The sequence below is a fragment of the Lepisosteus oculatus genome, chromosome 21, assembly GCF_040954835.1.
Source record: "Lepisosteus oculatus isolate fLepOcu1 chromosome 21, fLepOcu1.hap2, whole genome shotgun sequence".
NCBI classification, from domain to species: domain Eukaryota; kingdom Metazoa; phylum Chordata; class Actinopteri; order Semionotiformes; family Lepisosteidae; genus Lepisosteus; species Lepisosteus oculatus.
Window position 1 is genome coordinate 5196724 of NC_090716.1, and position 26803 is coordinate 5223526.

Consider the following 26803-nt stretch of genomic DNA (forward strand, 5'->3'; position numbering starts at 1 on the left):
GCACTAATAATTGAAAAGCTTCAAAGGTATTATCCACAGAAGCTCATTATTGAAATGGCAGCTGATCTTGTATTCTGTCATTTTCTGTTCTGTCGGTGGGGAAAAGTAAATTAAGATAAAGCCATACTTTTGACTTTTGCAATGGACCACTACACCGCTGCTGGATCCTCTACAGACTAGAGAACTTCTGCACTACTCCACAGCTGGATCCCCTACAGACCACAGAGAACTTCTGCACTACTCCACAGTTGGATTCCCTACAGACCACAAAGAACCACTGCACTACTCCACAGCTGGATCAGCTACAGACCACAGAGAACCACTGCACTACACCACGGCTGAATCAGCTACAGATCACAGAGAACCACTGCACTACACCACAGCTGAATCAGCTACAGATCACAGAGAACCACTGCACTACACCGCAGCTGGATCAGCTACAGACCACAGAGAACCACTGCACTACACCACAGCTGGATCAGCTACAGACCACAGAGAACCACTAAGCAATGACAGGTTGCCAGTCCAGTGTAAATCTGTGGTTCAAAACCCTGATCCTGAAGGAACGTAGTGTCTGCTGGTTTTCTTTCCAGCTGAGCTCAAAATTTCCAGGGCTAATTGATGACTTATAGAGTAATTGTTCCTTGTGCTTATTAAGTCTTTTATTTATGTTTCTTCAGCCAGTCCAAAATACCCTAGCTCAGGGAACTGTGTCTTACTTCAGCACACAGAATTCAGCCTCTCCTCAACTTGCTTATTTTCTGAGTATATACAGCTCTTATTAGTTGATCAGTTGTTGATGATCAGAAACATGTTGGAAAGACTCTGTATCTGACATACTGTACCCTCACTGAGCATTTTTACCTTCTGCTGAGGTCCATTTGGCTACGTATCAGGCAACACATGAATGAGGACAGTTCTGAAACTCAGAAATTGGTAGAGATTTAACAATTACAAATCCCTTTGGACTTTTTAAGACATTAAAGCAAATTTGCAAAAATGTCCAGGGATTGGAACCATTGGCCTGAGTTACCAACCTCAGAATGTGCGATGTCGTCAGCTAAGGTGCAATACATCCAAGATTGAGCTCTGTGATTCATAAATAAAATCCACAAAGTAAAGCAGCTGCTTACAACTACTCAATCAAAAGAACAGAAGTGTCTTCACTCTCATTCCATGCTGAGTGAACATTTAGGGTAGTTCTGGGTCAAAGTAACACCACTGAGGTGAGACAGAAAGGTTGGTCAGAAAGTGATGGATTGTATATTCCCTGTATTCATAACATGAAAGGGCATTAAAGGACACTGTGATGCAACTTCATTTTTCCTAATGTTTTTGTTTTACTGAGATTAGATTAAACTTTCTGAGCAAGTAATTTGATGCCACTTTGCAGCTGAAGATAAACTGCCATCTGCTTCTTTTACCACTTCCATCTGCTTGAACACTTTTAAACTCTCTCACACATTAGGTCATCTAATCCTATCCTTTGGTGCCTACCTCAATGAACTGAGAGTGCTGGAGGGTGTGTGGGTGGGCTGTAGGAAAGGCTATTTATATTAATACACAAAGTTAACACTTTCCACATTAATATATAAATCTCCTATTAAGGTAACCTTAGACTTAAATATAATTGTGCACTAATAACTGGATTTACATATTAATGCTGGCAATATTTAATTTGTTTTAGTAAAAACCAATCCTATTATTATAAAGTAAATTAGGTCCTTAGTCCCTATAAGGTGTCAGTAAAACTGAATTGAAAATTACATCCTGTGAGGATCATACTGAATTATAAACAGCCATTCTGAAGGCTGTGCCATTAATACAGGCCTCTATAGCAATTTAAAATGCTTCTGTAATCCTTTTTCTCTAAAAGCAAACGTGAGTTCACAGCCTCTGTATCTAAAGAGCTTGCTGCAAATTGATTCAGGAGCTGCATCCTCTGGCTCTCTAAATAACCTTAGGACTCGGAGGACCTCTTGTTTGAAGGTCGGCACCTCTGACAGCTCAGCGCCCACGCTCACACCATGTTGTGCCACTTCTGGGTGCTGTGTCTCTTTGGGTTAAGTCACAGCAGAGTTTGATCCCATGACCTTCTTTGGCCACAGTACGGCGGGTCGCCTGCAGTTCCAGTGACACATTCAATCAAAGGTTGCATTTAGGAAGCCTGAACCCGAGTTGAAGCGAGTGTCTGCGTGATTGTTGCCGTTTTTTAATCAGTGTGGCGAACACCTTGACAGTAAATGCAGGACACAATGTTTGCTTGGGTAGACACAGCAGGCAAGGCAAAAGGCCACTGAAAGTCTGTTTTCATGAAAGTCATGTGAAACTGTCTACTCCACCTGTGACACTTCAGCCTTCTCCTTTATTATTATTTTTTTTGATGGAGAAGCAGCAGGACTTGATATTCCAATTAGGGCACTAGCTGTATTTCAGTTTTGCGTGAAGAAGGTTGTATCGGATGCCAGGTGGTGTAAGATGTCTCCTTACTGCACTGCTTTGGTTGTTATCGTTCCAGAAAGTTCAGATCCAGCACCATGGGTATAATTTCTGTCCCTCCTTAAGAGATTTATCCAGGAAGGTTTTTCGCACTTTCACAGTACCAAATACAGTTTTGTATTTCTGTGAGCAGAAACCAGTCTCTTGCAACGGCTGCTTGCTTCATTTAAGAAGCTGGTGCACCTGGAATTAACTGACACCAGTGGAGTAATTGAGGCCCAGTACTCGTTAAGATTCACCAGAGAACGCATAAGCTTTGTGGGCAGGTTACGGTAAAGGAATTTTTGGTGCTCTTCTCAGCTTGCCAGTTGTCTTTCTAAAATTTGTGCACGTCTTTCCTCACTAAGTCTAATGGGATATGATGACTCAGTACTCAAGAAAAGCCTTGGGCAAGGACGCCTGTGGCTCCTGCATTCCTACTGCTCCCTGTAAGAGAAGGGGGGAGACGAGGGTCATCAAAATATGACATAATTAGAAGTATACGTGCTGATGCTTGTGGAGAAAAGTTAACAAAATACTTCTCTTCCGTTAAGAAATCCTGTTGAATGAGCAGCCTAGCAAAATATTTACTAACCTAATTCTAACCTGGTGCTTCACCTTCTGTTTGTCTAAATTAATGGTGAGGTTAGTTTCAAATCGAAAGTAAGGGCCACGTCAAGCTTCAACTCAAGCTTCAATTTATTCAGCCTTTGTGATATAAGCTGTGCAGGCGACTTTGCTCTCTCTCACTTTATATGCTGTAAGAAAGTTTAACATCATTGGGGAATAGAACATGCTGGATTCCTTTAATAAAACAAATATATACATTTAAAATTGAAGAAAGGTCTGTTGAACGTTCTGTCTACAGTCTTTGTGAGGTGAATCTGACATGTACACATGTACAGTTTAACACTTTTTAAAGAATTAATTGCTTTAATATTCAACATACTGTAACTAGACAAGTATATAAGTTCCAAACGTCATCTTACCGCATTGCATAGATAAGCAAGTGCCTACATTTTTAAAAAGCATTTGAAAACCCTATTAAATGTATTTGTAGGCAAATGGCTGTTCCTATTTTACCTCCCCCTTCAAGACATGACTTTTTACACCCTCCTTGCTTTTATAAAGTATAAATGGATGTTTCCCACCTAAGGAGTCGTGCTGCATTGATTGATCCGATGGGTATAGATGGCAAACACAGTGGCAATATATCAGAAAGTCAGGGAAGACACTAAATATCACCCAGGATGCAGTTGTAATATTTGCTACATGCATGAAAATAGAAGGACAAGCATGGCTCTGTGGTGGCAATCATCCTACTTTAAAGTTCCCACTCTCTCTCACTCCCCCTTTGCATAGATGCATAGTACTGCCACTCCAAGGGAGGTGATGATGAATAACTCACTTTTAACAGCTGCCAACAAACATGTCGTTTTTAGAGAGGGAGGGGAGGGAGGAGCCAGATCCTACAGTTACCTTTTCCCTTCTCGTTTTCTTTCTTTGTGCAACACTAGTTAAGAATCAGGGGTGCTCTGGCTTTCTGTGAGCTGCTGTGGCTGATTATTTGAGTACAATGCCGTCTGACTGGGCCTGAAAAAATCAAGTGTCAGCTGAGGACTTGACTTGGTGGAGGGAGGAGCTGGATGTTCCAGATGGAGAGGAGATGAGTGTCTCACGGCTAGGGGCAGGAGTGCCTGATTTTCATCACAAGGTGCCTGATTTTCAGCACAAGCATACTATCCTCATTTTTGTGCGATGCACTAATGTAGATTGGCTCAAGAAAATCTTGACTGTATTAATTGTTATGCAGGCAAGCCATTTTTCTAGTTGTCTCACTTTGTTTTATGATGCACTTTGCTTTCCAATAGATTCCTGTGATTTGTAGATCTGAATTACTCATATAATGGATCTGTTCTGGGAATCCTCGGTAACAAAAACATGAATTCCAAGTGCATTATTTCAGTGATGTGTGTGGCAAATTCTAGCTTGTAGTCCTGTGTATTTGTTTTGATTGGATCACAGTTTTCATGTCAGGATTTAGCTTCGGTACACTGTTGATGTATGCTGTGTCCTGTTTCTTATAGCCTTGTTCTGCATAAAAAATGCACCGGCACAAAATATTCTGAATGAATAATTCAAAGCTGCCATTATAACAAAAAAAAAGTATTACTTTTTGATGGGTTATTATACAAATGGCAAGCATAACAATTTCCAGATAAATGTATTTTTGTGGTGGTTAATATGATTACGAACGATGTAATTCCTTGCACACTTTAATGCTTTGCACGTTTCGCAGCAGTGCCATTGCAGAAACACTGTGTCCAAACAGACATCACTCTGTGAGTTTGTCCCATGTTGTATTTCCAAAAGAGTGCAGATTTATCAAGATACAAATCTCTTAATACATCTCTTATTACCATGAAGATGGAAAATTAGAGATACAGTAGGATTGAACGCCATTTCTAGCGGGGTATATTAGGAAAACCTTTATTCCCTTCTGCAATGCAGTATGTAGCAAGAATTAAAAAAAATATATTGAAAGTGACCGATTTCCATTTGATTAATTGGTCATTCATTATTTGGATACTTTCTGTCTTGAAAGGCGGACTAAAATCCCACCAGGTTCCAAACCCAAAGTCAATTTTAGCCATCTGAAGATATGCTAGATATGAAGATATACATGCACCAGTTCTGATTAAAATAAAGTTAATGAAATTGATCACTATCACCTGTGAAGCTGTCCCTGTTATCTGAGCAGGGTGCTCATGGGAGTCTGCAGCTTTGTTTGGTGACACTTGAGGTAGTCTTCCATCTCAGTTTGCTGAGAACTATCAGGAAGAGAATGACTGGGGGAGGGGGTGTTGGTTGGTGCTGGTGGTGGGGGGTAGTGTTGAGCCACAGGGGGGAGGTGACAACCCTATAATTGCTGCTATGCCTTGCAGATGCTGCTATGACTTGCAGACAGTTTTAACCAGGGGCCAGTCTGTTCTGTAGCTGTGGACGCTGTAAAGGCAGCTGTCACAGTTCCTTTATCCCTCATCTCACACCTGCCTGAAGGGCTTCAACGTCTCGATCTGCTTGCCCTTGTGTCACCCAGTTTGCTGAGCCAGCTCCCTGGTCTACCTCACAGCCAGTGCGGCTCTCCCAGTTTGCCCATGGGACGCCGGTCACTGGAATTTTGCTCAGCCTTTCTCTTTTTCTCACAGGCGTATTTATTTTGTTCATCCAGGATCATTTTGTTGCTTTCAACGTTGTGATTACCGTACTAGGACAGTGTGGAAGCAGGGGTAAGCCAGAAACATAAAAAAAAGTCAGTTTTGGGGCTTGGTAGTTGTTTGTTATCCCTGGTCTGTGTAATGGCTTGCACCTGGTGTTTTCTTTCTGGGTGACTTGGGAAATACATTGAAATGCCTGTTACCTTTTTCCATTTGGTTTGACATGTTGGTGAATCTGGAACTACGTGGTGCTTTCCTTCAAGGGAACTACAGATCAAACTTCAGGCTTGCGTCTGCTTTCACAGGTGAGATGGAGAGTCGCTTGATCTTGTCTCATGTTTTACTGCTGTGCTGTTTGGTTGTTAATGGGTGGCAACCCATCTCAGTACAGTTTCGACATACTGTAGCTGCTTGACTGCATATCATTCAAATTATATTTAAAAAAAGGAATGCTTTCAAAAAAGGGTTTTCCCATCAAAATACAAATTGTGTGCTTCTTAACCTTAATATATGCATTGTCTAAATGAGGAAGCACATAATTGATCCTGGGAGGACAGTAAAGATTACTCTGTGTTAAAAATGTATGTGTGCTACATTTCAACCTTAGAGTACCCCTTTTCCTCTGGTGTTTATAGCCAGTTAAGTTATCTTTTATATTTTTGTCATTTTGGCATTTCATTAGTGATTCAGGTTGTTTCATAGTAATTATAGTATAGTTTATAGTAATTATATCCAGAGGTTATAGAAATGTCAAATGTGAACAACACTTCTGGAAAGTTGGCAAATGATGGTCACTTGTGTATTGAACGTGGATATAAGAACCAGCAATACTGGCAAATGTGTCCCATTTGCTCCTGCTCAGATCTGTGTGTTTCATTAGTTTCTATTAGTTTCTTCTGCTTTCGACAATACTATGTGAATTTGAAGAAGCTTTTAGTGAGGGAGGCATTGTGATCGCTTCCAAAAACTATGAGGAACAGTGTAGTACAGAAAAGAGAATCTCTTACTTTTGGTTAAATGGCTGATAGAGATCCTTGAATCAATTAGCTATTAAAAGCAAAATGAGCTGAATAGGCCAAATGACCTCCTTTCATTTGTAAATATTGCAATATTCTAACAAAAGTTCTAATACAAAAATGAGTTTTACTGTACGAGCCAGATTGCAGGACTGATTTACCTATTTCAGAGCTGCTGTTATTCTTGTAGACTTCCTATATATATAGTACCTGTTGATTGTTGATGATTGGTTATTGGGTCTAATGTTCATGTGTTGTTTAGTTATTTCTTATAATAAACTGTTTCTCCAAAAGCACTTGCCAGGAGTACTTACATTAAAAACAATTAATAGTATAATTTATAACGCAAGCCTACTGTAAGTCATTTCTTAAATTTCCATTGTTCTATTGTATCTTTCAGGATCTTAATTGTACTGTATATGCTGCACTGTAAATTTGATAAGAGAAGAAGGCTGACAGTGAGATGCATTATTGTGTTGTCTTGCTTACTGTTGTGTAATTTATGTGTACAGAGAAAAAGAAAAGGCCCCGATTTGCTTTGGAAGGAGACCTGACCCTGCTGGCTTGGGAGTTTCTGTTTGTCAATGGTAAACTGCCACAGTAAGCAATGACCTTTTTTAATTGAGGTTGGCCCTGCTATGAGACTCTTTTATGCTTCTCGTGTGCTGCCGTTTAGGTACAGACTTTTCCCTGGGGCTTTTTATTATTGTTGTGTTTCTTTATTTTGTCATGATTTAATCCCTTTGATGCAGCAGCAGTAATTCTGTGTCTCCATAAGCAGCAAGCATGAAACGTAATGACCATTGACTAATCAGGCAAGGTGTCACTTTTAAAGCAAATGTATTAATCAATGCAAGGAGGGCTTTGAAAGAAGCTTCTTTCTTTATCATAATTAAAACCATGCTACCATAGACCTTGTGTCACCGATTTCAAATGGCTACACAATGATAAATTTAAATACTTTAGAATTCAGAGCAAAGAGGCCCAGCTTTTTAAGAGGTAAATTTTAATTAACAACGTCAGTTCTTTTTTTAAACAAGATTGTCCATGTGTTACTGTTATGCCTTGGACTGAAACCCTCACATCTCCATATGACTCCATATTGACTTTTATTTTTCATAGATTCCAGCATGCATCTCATTTGATTACAACCGTTTAATGGGCATTCAGCAGTAAATGTTGGGCTGTAAATTATCAAACTTGATTGTTTTTATTTTTTCTGATTGTGACTAGAGTCATCAATTGATTTTCATTTTTCTTACACTCACACGTTGTCAAATGTATATGCAAAAATAAAAGACAATCAATAACACATTTAAGGAAAATGTGCTTGTGAAACAAGGTTATATATCAACATGTTACGGTTAGTTTATTGAGAGTTCAAAGAGATTTATTTGACAAATGAAAATACCTGCTGACATGGTAATACACTAATATATTAAATTAAGCACCAGTGATGGATATTACACAGCACATGAACTTCTGAGGGGTAATAAGTCTAGATGCAGTAACTGGGGAGCCGGTGAACAATGAAGGTTAATAGGCATTAATAATTTAACCAGTACATGAATGTGACATCACACTGCAGCACTAATTCTAGTCCAGAGTACAGCTATTCAGCTTCAACTGATGCAAAATTTAGAGCTGTAAAATCAAGAAGTATTCACAGAACACTGTCTAAACCACTTATCTGGAAAACATTGATAACCTAAAAAACAGAGACATAAGCACCATTTTATGTAACAGGCCCAAGAAATGATTAACAGTAGCACATAATACAATTTACTCTCTAAATGATAGTAAAACAGTCATCTGCAAACTGGATTGCTAAACCATAACTTTGTATACTTTCCCAAAAGCTGAATTAATAGCGTGAATAGCCATCAGCTATAGCATTCTTGTGCCATAAAGCCATATCCTAAAATCTGTAGATTTCAAGAGAAGGCTGTGACAATATCATACTACCCAGGTAAGTATAATATTAGATTCCACTACAATTCAGATTAATTCTGATGCAAAGTCAAACAGAGCTAGTTCAGCAGGAACGAGAAATGTAAATCTGCTATTTTAGATTTAATTCCTTCTAAGCGAAATAAATCCTTAGTTAAGCCCTTCTGACACTAAACCATGTGATGGAATGGATGAAGTTTCAGGATGACTTGTTTAGGGATGTGATTTCGAGGCACTGAACGATAATCGAATCAGATAAGCTGTGGTTTCTTTGCACTGTAGGTGATGTGCAAACACATGATTAAGTCAATTAAAGTTTAAAGCTAAAACAGTTCTGAATTACTTTAAAATTTAAAATGCGTCGTGTCTCTGGGGGTAGAGTACAGTGCAGTTGGAAAGGATGACAGTATATATACAATATGAAATACTCCTTCCTCTACTTTTTTTTCTTATTAAGGGAATAATGTAGGGTGGTTTTCGTAATGACAATGGGCTGATTGCAGGTCTTTGTTCTAATGAGGCTCCGAGTGTTTTTCCATGGAGCATCGGAAAGAAGAATAGTAAATTTAGAATGGGGGATGGGAATGTTGATGTCACATGGTTGAAACTTTGTTTCACAAAGCACCAAATTCAAAAGACTTTCCAGATATGTATGGTTGTCTTTTAATTATTTAATTTCTCTTTAATGCTAAAGGTCACACATTCGGTTTCCAATCAGCAAGAAATTCAACTAAATTAACATACACGATTCTATGTATGTTCTGTTTAAATTGAAACATACAACTTGTCATTACTTTCATGAAGGCTTAGTCATTTCCTGGAGTACTGTCTTCTGTCTGCTGATGTGTAGTGTGTGTTGGATTTCAACTCTCATTAACGTGACGGTCGTCTGTGTCGGTGATGTCCATTCAGTGTTTGCTTACTATTTGTTTCAGGGGAGGCATGTAGCATGCAATTATACTCTAAATGGGTCTTCCTTCTATGAGATTAAATCCCCTTTCCATATAAAAATCTCCTCTCTAAGCCTGCTGTAGACTTTGTACTGATTTGTATACCAGATGCGGGTGATATCCTGTACTGTTTGATTGTTATGGCTCTAGGATCCTGGGTCAGGCCCCTCTTGAAGCTGTGCTTCACACACTGCATGTAATTTCCATGTCCTATCAGGACACTCCACTATCAACACAGCAAACACAGGTGTCTCTCAGGAGAAACATTGTGTTCTTGCTCTGGTCCTAATGGCCTTTGCAGTACTTAGCTCTCCTGCTGTTCTTTGGAATTCAAATTAAAGAAGAAACTTGAGAAAAGGGGAAATCAGACAGGGTGTGGAATTAATGGTTTTGGAAGGAAGCTTGTGTGTAATTCTGTAGTTTTGTGAGAGGAGGTTGCAGGGCTGCAGGGCAGTGAGGCTCAGAGCACATCTCTAGAGCCAGCTTAACTCAGCAGCATGCCTGCCAGAAGTTAATGTAAATAAATAAAAAGACATTAAACTCCGCTTGGGTGATTGAGGGCCTTGTGGTGCCGCAGCCTGTACCCTGCTGTATCTGGTGCAGCCTGTGACCACTCTAAATACAGTTCTCCAGATCTTGAAGAGGTCTTATTCCTACAGACGTGAGAATTGAAATGCGCACACCAACCAGCCCCCCCCAAAAAATATTTTCAACCCACCTAGATTCTGACTGCTACTTGATGAGCAGAAAAAATAATAAGTATGTTAGAATCACACAAGCAACATCAAAGAAGCTGAATTCGTGTTTAACTCCCCGGTGTGAGTGTGATTCAGTTATACAGTATGTACCATATTCGTCATTCTGATGCCACGTCTTGTTCTTGTTTTTGTTAATCCTTTCAGGTCTTATCCAGCAGTTTTTTCTTTATCAGTATAAAGGTTCACCTCTGAACTTTGTGAAAATAATGGTGCTGGCTTCATCCTGACTTCATAGACACTGAGAACTGGAACTGAGTATGTGTTTGTCTCTTTGTTTCCCTCCATTTAGCTCCTGCAATATTTTTCCCCATTCTACATTACGGTTTTAAAACCTTTTTGAACACTGTGGGATGGGAAATAGAGGCATGACAGCATAAAAGAAAATGTGCTCGCTGAGTTTCACAAGAAAGGGACGCAAGACTGCAATGATGATGCTGACTAAGGAAAATAATCCATCACCCTTCATACTGACAACCTGAGCTTTGAAAAAGTTTGAATATTTTACTAGGGTATATACAGAGGTGCTCAATATTTTAACATAAAAGTTACCATTTCCCCAAAAATATATGAAAGCATAAACAGATATAAATGACTGAAGCACCTATAAAAAGACTACACAGACTATGACTAAGACTGACTCATAAGGATTGATCTTATTTCCTTTATTGAAATGCATTCATGGCATTAAAATAACAACCTTTGCAGTTACAATGTGATTCCATTATTCTTGCTGAGCTGAGCAGATCTAACACGATTAGCTACACGGTATGCAGTCTTAAGTAAATGGGATACCCTTTTCCTTAAATTTTTCAGGTTACAGTTTTTAGTTAGAATCTCCTACTATGGCAAATCAGTGTTAAGCCAGTGCTCCTGGAGGTTCACATTCTTTGAAGATTTTTATAGTATTGGGATCTGTGGCTTGGAGACTGTAATATTAAGTAGTCCACAAGCTTTCCGGTTACAATTGATATGATTGTATAGCCATTAGAGTTTGAACCAACAAAAAAAACCTACTGTGAACTCTTTTTTCTGGTTTCTCTCTACTTTAAGGGCAAGCATTGCATATGAGTGACTCATCAAGTATATTTCAGTATAGATTTAAAGGTTTCTAAGAAGGGTTAGCTTCTGCCTTCAGGAGTTTCCATTTTTTAATGGAATTAATTTAGGATTTATTTGGAATTTTATAAAGACGTTCTGGGAAATGGTTGTATTTTGTTTGGAGACATCAGAGAGAATGAAAAATTCCAACTGACTTTGTGAGTCCTCTATCAGGGTATGACTTCCCAATGGGGCCTGAGAATAGAAACAGCCTTTTATCTCATTGGTGAAAGAGCCCACTTTTTATTTCAAAAGCAGAATTTCTTCGAGATTGCATAGTAGTTGTTTTTGCAGTCTGTTAAATACTCATCTTGTGGGTGGGATAAAAAAAGAATCAGTATTGGGCTTAACAAGGAAACATTGTACAGTGCTATTATTTTTCCGTCTGTACCTCAAACAAAATTAGTGCTGGGTTAGAATATGCCTTCTTCAAGGAGCTTTATAGATCCAGTGTAATAAGAATAGAATCTTGACTATTCCTATAGACTGCATTAGACTGTTCTCTGAAAAATTGGCTGTGCATGAAAGACTAGAGGATTCTTTTAATGTGTCACAGAAGATTTACCTGAAAAACTAGAAATGAAATTGAGACAGTTTTTCCCACGTAATTCTTTCACATTTTTGCCACTGTAATTTTCCAGCACTTTAGTGCCTCACCTGCTGAAGTTTATGATCTTATCAGGTTGTATACTTACACGTCTTGTGTATGTTGTGTTTTCAATATAATTATGAAATGCAGTCTAATGCCAGTGTTTTTTTCCCCAAATCCACCTGAATTAATATTACTTTGTAGAATAAGTAACAGCATGCCAAAATTCTTTGGAAGACTCATACTTTGGAACTTTACTGATCCAGTTACCTGCAGTTCACTTCAGCTCATTGGGGCATTTTTGTTACTGCTGTGCGTTCTATGTGTGTATCCCTTGCTTGCAATTGGTAGTTCAGGAATTTCATTTTCTTAATTTTATTTGGCAGTCCAGATGTTTCATATTTTCTGCTTACTTCTTCGTGGTCTTTATTAAGAGCAATTTGCAGGCTGCATGCGAATGGACTGTTATTCCGAAGTGTTTGCTTATTTTTATATTCGCATTGTACCATCTTCACTAAGGGTTGAATCTGGAATGTGCTAAGGTAGTATAACCTGGAGATTTTCCATGGGCAAGACAGTCAAGATACATTTAGCACCAGTATAGTTCTTATCTGACCTCTGCAGAGCTGTATTCTAAATTGGGAAGCTTTTTTAAAGCAGGAGCATAGTTGCTTGAATTGGGGAAGTGTCTGGTTACTGTATTCTCCAAGCATCGACTGAAAACTCTTTCAATATGGAGTCTGTTTATCATTTCTTTTATTGCTTCTGGGCTCTTTAGTAATGTTAAGAGGGCGGCTGCATCTTTGAAACAGCAGCAATAAAACTCCATAATCTCTCTATCTCTTCCCATTATGGCTGCTGGTTCCAGGAAGGCAGGTACAATAATTTACTCTAACCAGCAGTTATTACTGAATATATCTTTTTTAATGGAGTAGGTAATGGATAATGGAGCTGTTGGGCGCAGATCTAATTTAGCTATTGGGCCGAGATGTAATTTACCTGCAGGGTGGAAAGAAAGTACTTGAGAATGGAGATTGATAAAAGCCAGAAACAGGCTGTTTGCCATGTTAAGAAGAAGGGAAGGAGTTTTATTTTGATGTGGTGACACAATCATACAGGGTCAACCGTTCACCAAACCTGTAAGTCTAGCACTGGGTTCACAGGTTAACAGTGAATTAATAACTACAGTATCTTCAAACTTTTCCATTTACTGGTTACCTTAACTTAATATCGCTCTCGCTTTATTCCATAGATGACGATTAAACATGCACATCACCTACTCATTTCCAACAGGGAAAAAGGAGTATTGTGTCTAGAAATTGTGACAGGACAGTATTCTCTTATGGTGAGCACATCTACATGCCAGGAATGTACAATAATGGAATACAATATTTTGGAATTTTCACCCCACCGCCCATAATGTATTAAAAATGCAAATCTCTGAATAGTGGCAGTTTGCCAAATATTCAGCAGCATTTTGTTGATTGCTTTGAGCATCTCGGTTCCTTGTCTCTCAAGGGTACGTGATACTATAGCACTTACCTGTTTACCACCCTCGTGAGCGTTGCCCCATATTTTTACTGTTATTGCTGATAATGTCATTATGCCTGGAGACAAAGGTTTATATACCTGTCCTGTCTTTTCAATACAAACTGCTCTAATTCATGCAGATATCATTACCACAGAGAAAATGTAAATGTATGTGATTGTGGGTATTGTGACAGCTCTACATGTGTGCTCATGCAATGTGATCTTCACAAACAACTGTTTCGGGTGCAATGTATATTGTTTATACATTTTGTTCTCACAAGGTATCGGATAGCTTCAAACAAAAAGCAAATACTTACTGTTACAAACCTGGAGCTGAATACCTGAGCTACTTTATAGGATAATTAAATAAGCATTAGAGTTGTCATACAACTTGAAGATTTTTATTTTAGGTAAGGGGAAAATGTAATATTTTCTTATTTTTATATGGTATTGTAATGAGCAGGAGTAAAAAGATTTTGACATTAACATTTTGACAGCTCCCCAGTAAGATCCATTGCCATAAACTACTACAGTAAAGTAGTGTGGTAGTAAAGTTCTTATAGCGTACATATTAGTAGCAAAGACCAAATAAGTATTATTCATTTGTGTCCTCTCAAATATGACTGCAGTGACATAGAAACAGAAGTCACTGTTACGAAATACTGTCCTGTGCCAAGTGCACTCCCTACGTGCCAAATTTAGATTAAACTTTACGATTTTTCCGCACACAATCAAGGTACTTAATGTTCTAGTGCCAGGTTGTCTTAAACACGTATTGCCTAAGTGTAGTAGAACACTTAATGGGAGATCTGCTGATTCAAGCTGTCTTGCCCTGCTAAAGACTAGACTCCATACAATGGGAAACGACATTCTTGTGTGCAGCACCACATCTGGAACTCTTTGAAATTACCTGGGTCCATTAGACACTCTGCAACAGCACATTTTCAAGTTTAAAGATGTAAATCTTATCTTGCTTTAGTTTTTAAAACCTAGTTTAGTTTTAATAGTGATGTTATTTGGTCAATTTGCTATGGTATTTCTCATTCTTTTTACTTTTTACTTGTGTTGTATGTAGTACGTAAGGGATATTGTTTCATAAAGTTGATTTCATAAGGCGTTTCCTCTAGTTCTGTTTGGAAAATGCATTATGTATGCATACTTTGATACTGTAACATGCATGTAACACTCTGAAAGTTTTACATTAAAATCAATCTTTCTGCTTGTCTAGTCTTGAATTCTATCTAAATCTTTTACATTTCATTTACAGTTTCTAGATTAGAAATTACTGCACAATTTACAATTTAAAACAACTTGTGAAGTACAAATCTGAAATATAAATATATGAATCTATTAAATACTGTATATGAATACAAACATATTAGTCATAAATGGTTTAAAGTAAATACATACCACAATAAAGCAATGAAACCAACAGTTATATTGGTTTTTGCCTCTTATTTCAGATGCTTGGGGGATATATACATTCCCAACAGTATGTGCATTTGTAAAACGCGTGGAGTTTTTTTTTCCTGTTTGTAATATTTCTGCCCTCAATTTAAATGATGCCTTATTGGTTTGGAAACCACTGTGATTTGAAAGCTGGGCTTTTAAATTTACACTGCAGTTTCCTAACAAACTGTATTCATACTGCCTGACTTAATCATCCTTTCCTTTTTCAAAGTTAAATAACATTTCCATAAAATTGAAACATAATCAGTTTACTAATAAGTCATTTATGAGCACCTCAGAAAAGGAAAACTGTTGTCGTTGAAATGCTCTGGTAGCTGACTAAATGTACAGAATTGAGGCAAAACTCCATGGCATGGGTATTTGAAGAGATCCATAACAATACTGCAAGACTCTGGTATGTAAGATTGTCCTACAGAAAATTGGATCCGGATGAAAATAAGTAACATCTGTGTGTGCAATTTTGTGTGATCTCTTGATCAAATGAAGGCATGTGTAATGTTCTTTCCTAATTTTAATTGCAGGAAAGTATTAATTAAAGTATGATTTTACAATGATGCCCCTTTTTTGGAGCGAATGTTTGTGACATAGATATTAATGATAATTACATAATGGTATGACAAAGAAGTACCTGCATTTTAAAATGCTTTTCTCATTTTTATCATATTTAGTTTAATCCCACATAGCACAAAAAGGACCGTCAATGTTTTGAAACCAGTACAAGACTCTTTGCCATTAGACTATTAAATAAAGGAAGTGTTACACATAACCCTCACAACATTTTAATGAGGCTCTTTGAATAATGATCGGCTTTTAATTGTAATTCAGGCCTGCTTTAACTTCCCCTATGGAGCTATTTATATAATTCAGTTTTCCTACTATTGTTAATTGGAAATGTCTCTCAGGACTTGATACATCATGACCTCTCCTTCATGTTTTGAGCCTTCTGTTAAATGCTTTCTGTTGTATTTGAAGAGAGGTCAGTCTAATAGTATGATTTCCACTACCTCACTAGTCTTTAGTGTTATACTGCTTTAGCGATTTGTAGGAAAGATGGCTGGAAGGTCAAATACCTGCTGGGAAGCACATGGTTTCCTAGGCCGGCAGCATTCAGAGACGAAACACCACATGAGGACTTTTCATCTCTCAGGGATGTTTTAATGTTAAAAAGGACATTACTAAGAGCAGAAAAGAACCTGAGCAATAGTAATGGGTACCGCAGAAAAGCTCAGTGAAGCTGAAAATTTATTCCAGAGTCTCCATTACTGTAGCAAGTCTTGAGAAGAGGGAGACTTCTTTATCGAATAATGTAATTATTCTACTTCAGACAGTGCTACTGTTTGTAAGCTTTTTATGGCTCCTTCTAAATTTTCTTTATCACACACACTTACCATATATTTCACTTTTAGGTTTAGTATTGGCAATAGTCGATGTCAGTAGCTAAGAAACGTTCTTGAGCAGAATTGCAGGTGGCAGAGTTCAGTTAACAACTGGTTATTGAATCTATTCAATGTATTTGGACATTGCTGACAGTGCTATCTGAGCCATATAAACCATATATTGTCATTAGTCTTGTAATGTATTCATAACTAACTGACAAAATAGTGTTTTTTAATTTCAGATTAAGAATATTTATTAGCTGTGAATCATTCTATTGCTTCCTTGGATTTTGTCTGCATGTAACATCTTGGTTCTGCTTATCTCATCCTTGAGGAATCTTCCTAATGAAGTTCTTCTGTATTGCTGTCTGATGCCTGTGTCTGCCCTCTTTGATTCTGCCATTCATCATTGTTGTGTCTGAATAGAGGAGAGGAAGCTGGCTGTGGCTTATGAGACAACCTCTGTGAAACAGTTAAGGGTTGAGGTATTTGAGATCAGCCAAGTCAGCCTTTCAAATCAAGGCTGCATCGACCAAAAAGTTGTTCAGCTTAGCTTCATTAAAACTTGATTAAACTGTCTCAGAAGAACATGGTTGTGTTGTGCATCCACTCAGTGCTGTCCTATAGCACTACAAATCTCTCACCACCCAGAATCAGATCTGTATTGTGGTGTGTTGTGATTAGATCCAGAGAAGGCCTATTTAATTAACTTCCCTCAAGATGCCATTGAGAGCAAGGATACATGATGTGGCTGCCAACTACTGCACTTCAAACTTCATGCCTTTATGACTGGGCTCTTTCTTTTGCATTCTGGCACTTGACTTAAAATGGGTTCTCTTGGTTCAAGAAGTTAAGTAAAAGATTTTTGTGACTTTCATAGGCAAGGGTTCTCTTATGTTATGCAGGCAAGTGGACAGATACAATTTGGAATGCTGCAATCAAAGCTGTATGATGCTGTAAGCTACTAATGGAAATTTGCTGTTTGCAAACATTTGTATGTTGCTTTGTTCCAAATTCAGAATATGAAGAACCATTGACAAAACAGGCAAAACGCTGTACTTTTCAGACTTACCTGAAGGAGCCAGATCTAGTACTCATACTACCTAAGTGGTGACACTTTCAAAGTCTTGACTCATAATGTCTGGATTTTTGATTTATAAGATTTTACACAAGCTAAGGAGCTACAATTGCATGCTGATTTTCTAAGGTGGAAACAGTATTTATGACTATTCTTAGCCTACTATTGCAGGCCATGCCTATCATATTGTTCTTTCCTTGCTGCAAATCTCGGTGTTGGAAGTCTTGTTAAGCTCTTGTCCTCCTAGAGAAGGTGATCCCTATCCCCTGAGCAGCTGAGCTCTGTCCTTGATAGAACCAGCAGAGTGCTTAACAAGTTTTTTTTGTATTCTGGAAACTCAGTTGTCTGAGTTCTCGGTTGTTTTACGAACCAGTAGGGGTGGGGGTCCCCAAACACCAGGATTGGGAACCCCTGCTCTAGAGCCGGAACACCTCTGGGCCACCACACTCAGGAAGCTGTCACCTTTCCCCACACGTCTTCCACAATGGAGGGAGGGCGCACTCACTGTCTCCTGAGACCCAGAACACATTCAAGAGTGATATCAAAAGTGCTTTTGAAGAGAAAGTGCTTTTGAGAGGGCTTTTTGTCTTATGTCTTATGTTTTCCATATAGAATAAATCACAAAATGCATTATAATCTAAGTAAAAGTTGTTTAGTAGACTTCTTTATGTAAGGTAACATATATATACAGTTGTATAATAAACACAGAACAACAAAATATCACAATATTACCGTTAGTGTTCCTTGTGTAGAATATTGTGTTTGTATGTGTTTGTGGTTATTTTTAGACTTTCCCCCGCATTCATGTTCCATTTAATGATTTTTAATAATTTGCAAATAATGGAGCTTGTTTGATTCATTTAAAGGTAAAACATTTTAGCATCAAATTTCATTAGAATGCACATGTGTGTGTTCTTCATCGAAAAAAAATGATGTGTGTGTGTGGAGACTGTATACATTATCCCTGTGTTCTATTTTTCTGAAATCCATACATGTTCATTCTTAAATATATTTATGCAATAAAGAGGTATATTTTCTCTTAGGAGACTGGTTTCACTACAATCTTCCCTTTGTAATCAGAGAGTACTTACACGAGAGTCTGAAAGGCATTATTAGATGTCCTTTGTTAGACTGGCTTGTAAAACACTCTGTGGAACTGCAGATTGATTGACCAGCTTTGACTTAATAGCTCAGTACACAGTTCCTTTAAAAGTCATCTTTTTGTGTTAAAAAGCTTCAACAAAACCTTTCTTCCTGCTGTTTGTGCCCTTTTGTCACAGAGTTGTACTGGGAGAAGTTCATGCGGCTCTTTTTAAATTGTTTTCTTCTGGTTCCCAGTATTCAAGTTACTGCTGTGTCATTTCAAAGTTCCTCAGTTACTGAATTGATTTAGTATATTTAGAATATAATAATAATTTGAGTGTTTTGTGCGACAAGGCTTGCTTTCTTTGCACTGGTCAAGTTTCGAAAGGGAATAATGTTACAGCTGCAAAGACTTCATGGTTTTTTTCATAAGCTGTGTTGATAATGGGTTTCAGAAAGGCCTGTTATACACCTAATGGCATTGGTATCGATTCCTAGTAACCATTTATAATTCCTCACTTTTGTTTTTAATTGCATTTTACCCTCTGATGACTTTCTCAAAAGGTCATTTTTAATTACCAGCTGAGCTCAAAAGCTGAACGTTTGCCTTGAAATCTTCCGTGTTGCGCTAAATATCTAAACACACAGTTCTGGGGGACTGTATTTATGTTCATACTGTAGATGATGCATTCTTAGAGTTTCAATTAACAACAGTAAATAACATAAAAGCATCATACTAAGTGTTTACCTCAGTGCAAGAGCACTTTCGATGTACTTAAATTGTATTTGACATGACCCCAATGTTTTTCCTTTTATTCCAATTATTTTATAATTTTTATATAAACACTTTAATTGTATCTTGAACAGTTCTGTTGGATGTCAGTTGTTTTCCACAATAATATAAACCATCTCTTTTTATTGTTTTAAGCAGCCTTTGCTTGCAAGATAATGTATTGTGCTTTATTCATTAAAAAAGCCTGAATTTTTTTTATATATATATACATTAATTTGTTTTAATCTAGATAATCTAAGAACCTCAGGCAATTGAATTTTGCTCATAACAATGTGCCATTATCACTGGAAAAAAAAAACAAATACAAACTGTTTAAGCCTGTTTATCGCCAAGGGATTACATTCCTGGCTAGTATAACGTCTTCAAACAATAGGTACTTTGTTATCAGAATTAAATTAGAGATACAAACATCCCTTGAGGCAGATAAAGTATGTTTTAGACTTTAGATGCATCAAAGGATGTGCTGTAAGTACAGAGTGAAAACAAAACATTTTATAATTGACAGTCTTACCCAGACTGTGCTGAAAGAATAAATGTTCTTCTCGGACCACAACAGCATAGCCAGTGTTTTGCTTTGTGCAAGGCTACAGCCAATGAGCCTGACCTTTTTTGGAATTCGCAGTTCACAAAGCATCGATTGTCATAACATGAAACTGTATCTGCAGTCAGTGATGGCAGAGAGAGAATAGTTTAGCAAACTCATTTGCTGTTTTTTTCCAGGCCCAGGGGAGATGTGAACCAAATGTTAGATAACATGCACCTTTTTGTTATGTAAAAACATGTCCTGTTGACTGTGCTGAAATGATTTTCGATTTTTTCCCCCTTTCTTGGATAGGCAGAAGGGTGAGCAAGAAATAACAGGATCTGCTTAGCTGTGGATCTGGCTGGCGTGTTTATAGACGGATTTCTGGAAAGGGTCTAGTAAGTAACTGTAAAATTGTTTTTTTTCATGAAGGGATATACAGTATGTACGTTCCGTTAAGATTGGTTCTGACAAGTGTCTTCCCTTAGGGTACGTATGTTGTTCCTTTGCCAGCTTGTGGTTTCATCCCTTCTTAGACTCACTCTAAATTGGAACTGAATTCTCCATGATGTAGTTAGTGTGTCTGAGACATTTTCACTCACACACATACAGTACACTAATGTACGCATGCAGAGACTCTAGCCCCCTGGTAATCAATTTAAACTCTTTAGTTGCACATTATTATCGGTGTGAGTCTGGGTTTTGAACATCCTATTATAGTTAATCCTCTTACTGTAGTCTCCATTTACTGTATATGGAGGCCCTGAAATTCTTCAGAGGTCTGTGCTCTTGAATATATTGTACTTTCCCTTCCCCATGCACATCGTTTCATGCTCCTTTCACTTATGAATATTGAAGTTTTCCAGTGGATGTCAGCACTCTAATTATCAGCTGCTGCTTTCAGGCAATCACAGGAACCTGTTGCCATGTTATCCATTTAATGTTAGTATAACGGCAAAGAATATCACCACCCCTGTGTCCTTCTGATGTCCTCTAGATTTGTGGAGATCCTAGCATTATCTGAAACTACTAAGGAATGGATGATTGGCTCTGTAGTAGCAAAGTGGGAGTTTTCTGTCTGCTGGGGCACTCTTGGGATATTCCAGGTATAAAAAGAGGTGTTCTGAATTACTAATTCATTTGGTTGATGTTTTTATCCAAAGCACCGTACACTTGTATCAGTTGTAGTTATGAGTCCATAACCCTAACAATTACTTACTGCCTAACCATGTTGCTATGTTCTGACACTTCACTGTGTCCCACACTGTGTTTAACTCATATGTTAGTTCCATGATTACGTTAATGGTGGTTCCCTATTCATGGAACACATTAAATCTCTGGAGTTCTCCAGTTTAGCCAGTTTCTAAAGTGTGCATTTTTAAAACCGGGAATGACAGAGTGCAAAGAACAATTTTCTGGTCTCACCAACATTTATGGAAGAAGCTACAGTTAAGAAATGGATAAAAGTGTTTGGTTCTTAATCAATGTGTTCTGACAGGTCTGTCTGCCATTGTTCAAGGTGTTTTAGTTCAATGGGAAGGAAGCTGTACAACATGCCTGTTGGGGGCTGCACTGAATGTCCGTGACAAGAAACACAATAGAAGATAAATTAAACTCACTGGGGTAAAGCTTTGCATTCCAAAGTCAATGTTAGTTATTCTAGAATCAGAATAACTGTGGGGAACTGGGGTCACCTTTGCCATCACCTCTGCCCTGCTTACTGACCTTCTATTAAAAAGATTTTTTGTCTGTGGTTACATAACCGATCATTCCTTCCATGAGGATTAGACCAATGTTAACCGACCAACCACATTTCTCATTTTCAAATACAGCCTAATCTAAGAGTGTAGCTCATGAACAATGAGACTTATGCCCCTTTTCCAACAGGAAACCTAACTACTTTGAGGGAATCACAAGCTTAGCTGTCATACTCAGACAAGAATGCAGGATTCAGTTGAAAACTTTGTGAGTGCTGTTCTGCAACAGCCTGTGTTTAAAATATTAACAGAAAAGAGCCTGAAGGAACTGGTAGGATCATCATTCAGTTATATATTCATTTATACTCATTGCAAGGGGGAAATCAATATAAAGTTCTTTTTATAAAATCCAAGCTTTCCCTTAACTCAGGATTTGAAATTCCGTAGCCTGTAGGAATTTACTTTAAATGGTACCACAGACATTCCTTGAATGCAAAATTGAATAGTAAACAGTGCTCTGACTATAAGAAATTGTTTTAATATTTCAGCTTTTCACTATTATTTATGATTTAATTCTTATCCTTACAGATCACGTTTATTGCTCTGCCTTTTAATGCTTTAGTGTACAGTGTTTAAGATATTGTTTGAAAATTTCCCACAATACTGCGTGCCATGAAAAAACATAATTATCCTCTTTAATACTTTATATCCCCCTACAGGCTAAAGACTTGTTTGCATTACGCTGACATATGTACATATATATAGACAAATTATGAAGCCACAAAAAATATGTCACACGTAAATGACAGTGAATAATATGTATTTTAACCATGACAGAGTAGTATTTGTAATATAACTAACAAGACCTCTACCATGACCTCGGACAATTTCTATGTGTCATTTGAATTTCAAACTGTCTGCAGGCAAGAGTCCAGTGCAACTGGAAAATATAATATGCATTTGCAGGAATCTGTTAGCCATATATAATTATATGCCTGTGTGTCCCTTAATTCAGTTAATACAAATAATTCAAATCCCCTGCGGAAATATCCAACTGCTGTGTATCTCATTCTCCAGAGAACAGAACCTATTCTTATTTCAAGACACAGGTTGTCATGTTGCACAAACTCAGTTGACCGTTAAATATGCATTATTTTCCTTCTGCTTAAGTAGGATTTAAAATTAATGTCATGGAAATGAAAAAAACAAATTGGAAATATTAAGAAAAATTCCTGCAGAAATTCTGCAGGCACTCAGACTTGTTGGCTTAACTGGGAGGAAATCACAGAAACCTATGTCACTGAAAGCTTATTATAGTAATGTGGGAGAAACTCCCCAAAGTTTTTTTTCCCAGTAGTAAGGATTGTCTGTCCTCCGCCACATTAGCACATCCCCTGTTCTAAGGATGGTTCTTGAAATCAAAGCTACAGATCCATGAATTTGTGTCTTGAGGACTAGACAACATGCTACTGTTGCGAAAGAGGGAAAATCTGTATTAATGCCCTTTTCTACTCACCTGACCTTATTTCGTCTTTGTGCAAAACAAGCAGCTCAGCTACAGTATAATGACTGGTTGCAGTAATTTTAATTATATCTATTCTTGAGATATACATAATATACACAGAGAGAATTAGTTTACGTAGCCTTAGGAAAAAAATAGCTACATTAGAAGAGTAGTTGAAGATGGTGGCATCAGGTAATGGGAGGCATGATGCACTGCAATTGAATTTGTTTCGAAAAGACTGTGTTGGTTTTGTTAATTACAAGCCTTGTGTTAAGTGAAATGCATTACTGTATTTCATTATGTTTATTCTTACATCAGATATTATCAATGTATATTAGCACATATTAGATTATACAGAAATGTGCAGATTTCAGATTTAATGGGATGTTCATTCAACCCAGAACAGAAGCAAATTCAGAATTCAAGGTTTTATGCTGGTTTGCCTGAGTAAAGAGTATACATGAATATACTCTGGATATAGCTGTTATCCACTGTTATATGGTCCTTATATTTATGTGTTTTGTAAACAATTGTATTTTACATAATTCAAAAATAATGTAACTCCCCTTATTAACTCCATTTGGCACATATTCTTTTTATGTTAAATGAAGTTTATATTTGTCATTTTCACTTGCTTGCAGCAGAGTTGAGTATGATTCTTGTGAAGACTCAAATGAAACCATTCTAAATGGAATTCTAAATCCCATTAAACCATCCATTTTTGTGTGAGTGTGAGTTTTCTTTTTACCCATTTAACAAAATAGCAGGGGTTTGCCATTGAAGCAGGTTATAATGCATCCCTTTCATGAGGACTTAATTCCCTTTCGAATGAGAATTAACACCAATCATAGTCCATCCACAGGTTTATTCATATCATTCCTAAAAATTGTCTAACTGTAGAGCATATGCTGAACATGATAAAGTGAAACAATATGTACATGTGTGACGTGCAGTTTTAAAAGCCTTTCTTTAATTTTCTAAACATGCAATTTCACTTGGATAGCAATTACCACATACTGTATATAAAAAAAGAAACTTGTGTTATTTCTTTATGAAGCTGATATTTGGCACATAGGACAAGCACTATTACTGAACTATTAACTCTTGGTGGTATAGCTATGTGGGTGAGCTGAATAGATTCCACAGGCTCCCTGTTGCCTCACTGCTTTGTATTATAAAAACCTTTGTAAGTGAGGTAGTACCGCGACACTACTGAATTGACACTGATTCAAGAAGAGTCCTTATGTTAATTTCCCCTTTTAGAAGATTGAAGCAGACTAGTTTGACCCCCCAGAAATTTCCCATAGAATAAATACAGCACACCTTTATGGATTTGAACTTGTGTTCAGCCAAATACATCAATTGTGACTGAATTCTCATTCACAATAATGAACGGGTGAATACCTTAGCAGGATGTCAACAAAAGCAATTTTTGAGTGAAGTTATTACTCAAAGGCACAGTGTCCCATCCAGAATTTGAACACATGGCCCTCCAGTCTCATGTCCTGAGCCCTCACCCCTACTCCAAGGTATAGTAAGAAAGATAGCACTAAAATGTTTTTTTTCCCCCAATCCAGTTCTTTATTTTGCCTTATTTGTTTGGTCAAATTTAATGTAGACACATAGAAAACTAATCTTTGTTAGCATCATATCAACTCAACAGGCATATTTTTAAATGTGTATTCCTCTGTTTCTGATATGTAATATAACAGTGTAAAGCAAGAAGCATTTTTTATTTTTAGAATAGCAACATGCTGTGAATTAGGCCATCAGATTTCAGATTAAATTTAAACAGATTAGTATTCAAGAATCAAAAGAGTGATTTCAGTAGGATTCTTTAAGATTGTCTAAGAAATACATTTAGACAAGCTGTACTAAACTATGTACTACTGTATATTCAATGTGGAAAAAAAGATCACTTTAAGTCTGTGGCAACTTTGTAGCAATTTATGTCTTATGAAAATAGTAAAAACAATATAGAGTTGGGAAAGGATGATTATATTTTAAATAGGGGATTCAGGCTCTCACATGTTCACGTGGTTCCATTTCTGATGTGTGGTATTATCCCCTAGGTGGTATTTAAATGTTCTGCACACATTTGGGGAAGTCTGCCATTTCATAGAAAACTGCTTTGATGATATATATGAACTACAGAAATATGCTTATCTTAATGTTAGTCCAATGTCCCCACCTTTGGCATAAATATGTGAAAAATGTAAAGCCTATGTCAGGTTGGTCCCTCTCTTGATACAACTAAGGATATCGACTACAGGGAGTTTAAAATTTCTGGCAGCCAGCAATGTCTGAATGATCTTAAAACATCGCCATGGATTCAAATCTACAGGACCATTTTATACAGCCTATCGTGCTTTACTTTCTAATAGAGAAATTCAATTTTGATTTCTCTCTGACAACAAATTTCAGGATGGGTTTCTAATAAAGTGAAGCAAAAGGCAGACAAGAAAAAGATAATTTTGGGTTTCATGGAATCTAGCAGTCCCATTGATTCCCCTATAAAATGTTGCTTGAAGCTTTTAATAAAAATCTTTCCCACGTTATCTCATTTGGGAATAAAGCCCAGCTTCCTGATAACCTTAACCAGTCTTTCAGTGCCAAAAATGAGAGCTTCAATTATTTTTCAAATGTTTTTTTTCTTTTCTGTTACAGAAGGGAGCAGTATGCGTCCCCTTATTAGTCATTCCAGATACTTCCATTATTTGCTTTGCAGTGCTGGGACACGCTCTAAGCCCTCTTACATTTGAAAGTTGTTCTGAGCTGTGAACGTTGCTAAAGATTTGTGTTTCTGTACAGATGTTGGTTAAAGCTTTGCTGATACCAAACTCATTTCATTTCTGACTTGTGCCTGATTTGAAGCCAAACGACCTCAAGAATGCCAGAGAGTCTGGGGCATTAACACGTTGAGTCACCCAGCCCCCCCCTCTCTGATAGCCGAGCATTGCTCAGTTGATATACAGGATCTGACTAGTGCAGTCTTGTGGATGAACTAATGCATCCTCAAAGTCAGAATCCAATTTGCTCTGAGTCTTGCAGTCTTGTGTGACCTTTCGCATTCTTAATGATGTTCCATTCCTTAAAAACTAAAAACAAAACATTTCATTAAGCATTTACTTAAAGTACTTATGTTTACAGTTATGAGGTTCCTTGTACATTCTGAAGCAGTAAACAAACTCAAGATGCACATAGTAAAAATGCACACCTTGCAATAAATATTTTATCTATTTGGGTTTACTGGGGTGAAGTGAGTGACTCCTACCTAATTTATTTATTTTTAAATCCCACATCAAACTGCATGGCTCAAGCATTTGCAGCTTAATTTAACATTGTAATTTCTCCTTTTTTACTTGCATACAGTAGATGAATAACGCTTTGTTAAGGGCAGTGCAGGAAACAGGCTGGTAAGAAAAGTGACTTAAACTAGATGCCTTAATGGGATCAGATTTGAAAACATAAAGTGTGACAGCATGCAATCCTTCAAAGTGAAACACTTCAGTAAAACATATTAATATATATGTAAAATATTTGTTTGTACTAGGCTACAAACAAAACAACCACTGTTTGTGCAATGAAATGATCATAGTTTCATAAGTAACTAATCTCATGTACTAAGTACAAAGATACAGTAGGGGTGTTGACTCATAATAGAGGCTATGCACCTCTCAGATGGGGACTGC

At 37.4% G+C, this 26803-nt stretch overlaps 1 protein-coding gene across 9 annotated transcripts in view; it reads left to right on the forward strand.

Moving 5' to 3' along the window:
- The window catches only part of large2 (LARGE xylosyl- and glucuronyltransferase 2), a 237931-nt gene that overhangs the window by 159731 nt on the left and 51397 nt on the right, over positions 1–26803 (forward strand). For all 9 annotated transcript variants that reach the window (XM_015338532.2, XM_069181876.1, XM_069181875.1 and 6 more), the window contains one exon: positions 20223–20308. The gene's annotated coding sequence lies outside the window, so the exon portion shown is untranslated. The remainder of the gene's footprint in view (positions 1–20222; positions 20309–26803) is intronic.